General features: G+C 46.5%; 1 pseudogene across 1 annotated transcript; it reads left to right on the forward strand.

The window, feature by feature from the left end:
- Positions 1 to 1,728: 1,728 nt before the first annotated feature.
- Positions 1,729 to 2,101, forward strand: LOC308433502 (ubiquitin-ribosomal protein eL40 fusion protein-like; annotated as a pseudogene). The gene has a single exon. The product of its transcript is annotated as a ubiquitin-ribosomal protein eL40 fusion protein-like (transcript).
- Positions 2,102 to 6,773: the final 4,672 nt, after the last annotated feature.

The raw sequence follows: 6,773 nt of genomic DNA on the forward strand, positions 1-6,773 counted from the left end.
CACTGTTTAGTTATTTGAAAATGACATGAGACAATGCTCATAGGTAGAGTACAGTCAGGACTCAAAGTACTCACTATTTTTTGGAGGGCAGATAAAAACTGAGGGCAGCTGCAGATCTGAACAGATGTAGGAGTTCTTGAAACAGGAGCTGTCACTGAAGGATAGGGGTACATAGCTGACCCTTCAACTGCCACCTGCTCCCTGATAAGGGCAAAGGGGTCTTGGCACTTTACCCTTCATCTGCAGAAAGGATATGAAATGCAAGAGGAGCTTGTCATGGAGTCTGGATTCATATGAGCTCAGATGAGACCAGAACTCCTTGCTTGAAGAAGGCAGGAAGGAGGACCCACCCACACCAACACAGAGAGGATTAAGACACCATAGTTTGAATTTGAGTCTAGGCCTGTGAAGAACGGGGTAGGCATCAGAGACTTAGGCAAAATCCTGGACATACAGGCTATCTGGCCAAGATAGTATGTGAAATGTGGATACCAAGGAGATTTAGGGAGTGTGGCAGCCAGTAGCCTACCCTTAGATCTAGGTCTGACCTACACATGGCCTATAGCCACTATCCTGGGGATGTCATCAGGAAGTTGGGGGTGGATGGTCTGAAGGAGAAGGGTTTGACCCAGGTGATGAACCCATACAGTAATCCTGCTCAACATGGTAGTAGAAGCTAGGATGAAGGACAGGGTGATCAGCTCAACAGAGACCCATATACCCCATGCCTGGCTGACTTGGAGCCACAGGGGAACTCCTGACCCTTCCTGTTATATTGTTTCCAACATTTGTGGCCTCGTTGCTCAGTGGTTCTTCTGACCACTGTCCTGGTTGTTACATCCAATCTTACTTAGTTATATGACACTAATAATGTCCCTAAATGGACCAATTTGTGTGGTAGGAGAAACTATGGTCAGAAAAGACAGTGTCCCTGAAACCAGAGAAGGACACCAGAAAGGCTGCCTGGTGTCCTAACCTCACACCGGGGAAGAGTGTTACTGCTTCCATCTCTGGATGTGTGATGATGACCATCTCATGGTTACCTGAGGTATAGGGCTAGTCAGATGGCCAAGTCGTACCCTTGTTTTGTAAAATGCTTGGCCCAATACTATTCCCTTCCCAATACTGAAGCTTTTTGTCCAGTAATTACATTTCTCTAAATAATTTAAGCTATTCTGTCATTTCTCCCAGTTGGATTACAGTTCATGAAAAAGGGTAGGATATAGACCATATTTGGCCTTTGAGTACAGTATATGAGTTATGTAGAAATGCAGGTGTAACTTGTACTCTGTATCTGAACACAGTACCCTTCAGATGGAAATGCTAGATGAGCACCAGGGGAGCAGATGTTACACTGGTTATGCTTCTGACCACTAACCCCCAGAAAGACTTTTTTGTGGCACAAGACACCTGGAGCCATGTTGCCAAGGCCAGCACACCCTGTCATAACTGGAGCTGCCCAGACTTCAGCTACAGAGCTAAGTATGTACCTGCATCTACACGGTTTACTTCATAACAAGTTTGACTTTGGATTAAAGGGCATGGGACACCATCCTTGGCTCAGTGGTCCTTGTCTGAAAAGGATGGAGAGCAGACTCTTAGGTTCCAGCAGCTGGGGACTCTCCTCCATGCCTAGTCAAGCCAGCTGTTGAGAACAGCAAGTGGAGAATGCTTTATCAAGGAGATTCCAGCTTTCTCTTCAACAAGGTGCCAGTGGCAGTTGCCAACATGCAGATCTTCACGAAGACCCTGACAGGCAAGACCATCACTCTTAAGACACTCTTGATACCATTGAAATGTCAAAGCCAAGATCCAAGACAAGGAAGACATCCCACCTGACCAGCAGAGGCTGATATTCGATGGCAAACAGTTGGAAGATGGCCCCACCCTGTCTGACTATAACATCCAGAAAGAGTCCACCTTGTACCTGATGCTGCGTCTGCTCGGTAACATTATCGAGCCATCCCTTCATCAGCCTCCCCAGAAGTATAACTGTGACAAGATGATCTGCCACAAGTGCTACTCACGCCTGTGCCCCTGTGCAGTCAACTGCCTCAAGAAGTGCGGCCACACCAACAACCCCAAGAATAAGATCAAATAAAGTTGGGGCCATACCTGGCCTGTGACCCTGAGGCCAAATAAAGGCCCCTTCCATTGACTGGAGCAAGAAAAAAAGGTTCCAGAAAACATAGAATAGTTGTTTTTCTATTGTACAATGCCCTGCTCCACACACACACACACACACACACACACACACACACACACACACACACACGAAACTGTATAGCCCACAGGAAGATGTTGAGCCCTGGCACCGTGGGTGGCTGGGATGTGATGAATCTTCAAGCGATACCATCATGATGTCGCCCAGGTTAAGCCAGGGTGCTAGTCAAAGGAAGACTCCTGCTTGAATTCCAGTCCTGACTTCCTTTGGTGATGAACAGTGATGTGGAAGTGTAAGCTGAATAAACCCTTTCCTCCCCAGATTACTTCTTGGTCATGATGTTTTGTGTAGGAATAGAAACCCTGACTAAGACAAGCTCACTGCAAGAAGAGTGTCAAGAAGTCCCCAGGTCATTCAGCTGTACGTCCAGCCTACTGAATTTATATTCCAAATGGGGTTTCCCTTTGTTGACCAACACCCTCAGTTTTAGTGAGGGCTAAAGCAACAGTACAGAGCTGAGGTGTATATTTTGTCAGCTGGTTCCTACTTCATTGCCCTTCAGAGCTGAGGCAGAGGCTGACAGAAAGGGATGAGATGAATGGGCTCTGTGAAGCATCTTAGAAATGTCTATCATGAATGTGAACATCCATGCTAAACATGGATGATAACACAGAAGTCTGCTAGCCACTACAGAACTGGCCTGGACTAGACAGTGGCTGGAGAGGCTAGGGTAAATTAGGAAGCTATAGTAAAAGGAGTACATACAGTATGACCTAAGGTCACCCAGGACCCATGCCACAGCCCCTTTGAGAAAAGAACAGAATCCAAACCATTGTTTGATCCTAAAGTTTGTAACGAGAAATCAGACCAACAAAGTTGCCCAGCCAGGTTAACACAGGTGCCTGTCAAGGAAAGACTCAGAGAAAGACAAATGGGTGACTCTGCTCCAAACACAGAGCCTCATCAGAGAGTACAAAAAAAAAAAAAAAACCCAAAAACAAAAACTCCAGAGCAAGTGTAGGTGATAGCCAACATCTTAAAGCTATCCCCTGAGGGTAAGATACTGAACAAGAGATTCCAGGGGAAACTTGGCAGTACTCTTGGGGGTCTTTTGGCTCTGTGGTGAGATCAGCCCTGGACCCCCATGGGGCTGCCCCAAGAGTGGGCATCACAGTACCAGGAAGCTTGTCTCATTTGGGAGAATCTGACAGGAACCACAGTTCTATCATTTTATTCTAAGATGCCACAGAAAAGAGGGACTGTGCAGCCCCAAATAAATGGAAAACATTCCAAGAATCTCAGCATCGTAGCTGTGTTTTCTCTTGGCTTCGTAAACGTTTAAGGAATGTGTAATTATGAAATGCCGTTGCACTGGCTGTGGAGTTTGAAGGGATGGCAGGGCGCAGTGGAGCCCCTCATGCTCCCAGATCATATACTGTGGATATCTGCCTCCGTGGCCACAGGCATCAGCATCTTCAAAATGTGCAGAGCTGGATCCATGGACTTGGTGCTTGCTAAGAGCCGGTGATGATGTCTCTCCTTCCACGATGCCCCACTAGGCACCTCACCCCACTGTATTACCTGCAGTCCTGAGCTAACACTGGCAGACCTCAGCACTGCTCAGTTTCAGTTGGAGTGGGCAGAGCTTGTTCCAAAGGATCCTAGGTCTTCACAGGCAAGTCCAAAGAGTGTGTGGATCTCTCCTGCCAGAGCTCTGGGATGCCCCTTCAGAGGCAGCTTTTCAGGTTTGTGACCCAGATGCAGCTGCTGGAGTGAGGTTAGGTGAGAAGCTCCTCAGCTGGTTTATCTCCTACTCTTCCCAATCCCTGACATTATGTTAGCATGGCCTAACAAGAGCAACCCTGGGACCAGGTTTCCATTCATGGTCAGTGAGAGGAACCCATTGTCCAGATGGGAAAATGAAGATACAAAAAAAGAATGGAGTGCAAAAGATACTTCGTCACTGTGTCCCATCTGAGTGGGTTACAGAGGCTTGAGGGTTTACAGCGGGGTCATAGAAATATCTACTTCCTGGGGTCCACATTCACAAAGGGAAAAAGGAAAGCACATGACCACCCTAATAGATACAAGCCCACATCTGGGAACACTCAGCTTTCATTCATGGAAAAAAAAAAACCCTCAGTAGACTAAGAATAGAAAGGAATTTCCTTAGCTGAATAGGAGGCTCTTCAAGACCTTCAGCAAGCACAGTATTAAGTGGAGGATCAGCAAACATTCCCATGTGACCAGGACCTGGTCAGGATGGCTTCCTTCTGACATTTCTGGAAAGGCTACTGTGACTGTCTTCTTAGTCAGAGAGGTGGTGGGGAATGCATAGGAGGACCCCGATGTCACATATTGGAAAAGAGAAAAATACTTTTGTGAAAGTGGTACCAGTATGTAAATTAAGAGGCATCAAGGAACAGTAAATGACCTGGGAAGATGGCTCAGCAGGTAAAGAAACTTGCTACCAAAGACTGGAGCAGTTTGTTCTCCAGGACCACTTAAAGTAGAGAACCAATTCCATAAAGTTGTCCTTTGATTTACACACACACGCACACCCTCTCCCACACCACATACACATATAACGATTAAATATAAAGTTTAGAAAGAAGAAGCAGTAGCTGGGTGTGGCAGCACACACTTTTGAATTCTAGCATTTGGGAAGTGGAGCCAGCCAGTGCACTTCTGTGATTTCAAGGCCAGGAGGAGGAGGAAAAAGAGGAAAATCTAGCATACAGAGTCAACTCAAGTTCTATATCCCAGGAAAAATGTTCTGAACATTAACATTTTAATGCAAGTAACAATATAGAAGGCAAACTTGTATGAACTCATTGAAAGATTTGGTCGAGAGTTGAACTCAACCTCCAGGTCACAACACCTGCCTTGGTAGCCAGGCATACAGAAGCAGGTGTAGCTTTTGATTCCACCCTGGCACAGCGCCCCATTGTGGTAGGGGCTAGAAGCACACTCATAGTGATCTGTCATTGAGAACTTTCAAGCAGAAGGGCTAATAGAGATAGGGTACTCAGGGTTTTTATGGCAGATGCCTCCATGTTGGCAGGTGTTCCCTCCATTGGAATTAGCAGCAGTTTTGCAGTTCTTTCCTCTCTGCCCGGAGGATATTGGCGCAGGAAGCCCCTTTCTTCCAGGGTATTTACACAAGTGGCAATCCCTTGCCAGGGACTGGGAAAGCAAGGATCTTTTAGATCTCCACAGTCTTTGAGTTATTGGCTATATCCAAGCAACAATTGTCTTGGGGGAAACCCTTGCACACAGAACTGTTTTGGCAAGAATCTAAGAGACACCTGGTACTTTTTTTTTTTGTTTGTTTATTTGATGGCAAAATGAATACTAGCACCTGAAATCACTGCAGGATTAGGTACATCCTCTCCCACTGAGACCAGACAAAACAGCCCAATTAGGGAAGCAGGATCCACAGGCAAGCAACAAAGTCAGGGTAAGCCCTACTCCAGTTGTTGGGCGGCCAACATAAAGACCATGCTGTACATCTGTGAGGGGCCTAGGTCCAGCCTTTGTATGTTTTTTGTTTGATGTTTCAGTCTCTGGGAGGCTCAAAGAGTTCAGGTTTGTTGACTCTGTTAGACATAACTAAAAAAAAAATGTTATGAAGAATCAGTACACATGGTGTCATTAAAATTAAGACAGTATCCAAAGACATCACAGGTACTGAGGATAGCTCAAGCAAATATGAGGACCTGAGTTCAATCCAGAGAGAGAGAGAGAGAGAGAGAGAGAGAGAGAGAGAGAGAGAGAGAGAGAGAGAGAGAGAAAGAACACGAACAGAGGCCAAACAACCCTTTTTATAACAAGCCAGGTGTACCTGGCTGTTGCTAGGTAACTATTGGATGGAGCCTAGAAGGAATGCTAACATGCTAACAGCCTTGTTGGAGGAGGTGTTGTCACTGGGAGAAGGTTTCAAGAGCCCATGCCAGGCCCAGCTGCCCTCCGTCCACTGCCCTCTCCCTTCTGCTTGTGGATCAGATAGATGGACGTAAGCTCTCAGCTGCTGCTCCAGTGCCATCTCTGCCTGCCTGCTGCCATGCTCTCTGCTATAATAGTCTCGGGCTCACCCTTTGAAATGGTAAACCCCAACAAACCCTTTCTTCTATAAACCCTTTACAGCAATAGAAAAGCAACTATGTCAAAAATTAAAGGAGAGAGGAAGTGGGAGAGATTGCTCAGTGGTTAGGAGCCCTAGGTGCTCATCCTGAGGAGCCACATTTGATCCCCAGCACCCTCATGGCCAGCTCATGCTGCACCCTATGCAGTTTGACTGGGGTGGCAAGGGAATGAAGAAAGAACAGATACACATAAGGAAAAGCCACAATCAGGTGAGTTGTGCTTACTCTGATGGAGCAGTACTAACTACATACAGAACAAACTCCCCCCATCAAGTCTCACCACTAACTACACAACACACCCTCTTCCCCAAACTTAGTGCTTTTATTCTGAACAGCACAGGGAGGGAGGCTTAGCTAATATCAGAAGGAGGTCTCTGTAGGTGAGCAGACTCAGGCTGCAGTCATCCAGGGGAAGGAAGCCGTGGTTGGTTATTTTTACATACGCTACCAACATTTGCACCCAG

This window comes from Micromys minutus, assembly GCF_963924665.1.
Source record: "Micromys minutus genome assembly, chromosome: 20".
NCBI classification, from domain to species: domain Eukaryota; kingdom Metazoa; phylum Chordata; class Mammalia; order Rodentia; family Muridae; genus Micromys; species Micromys minutus.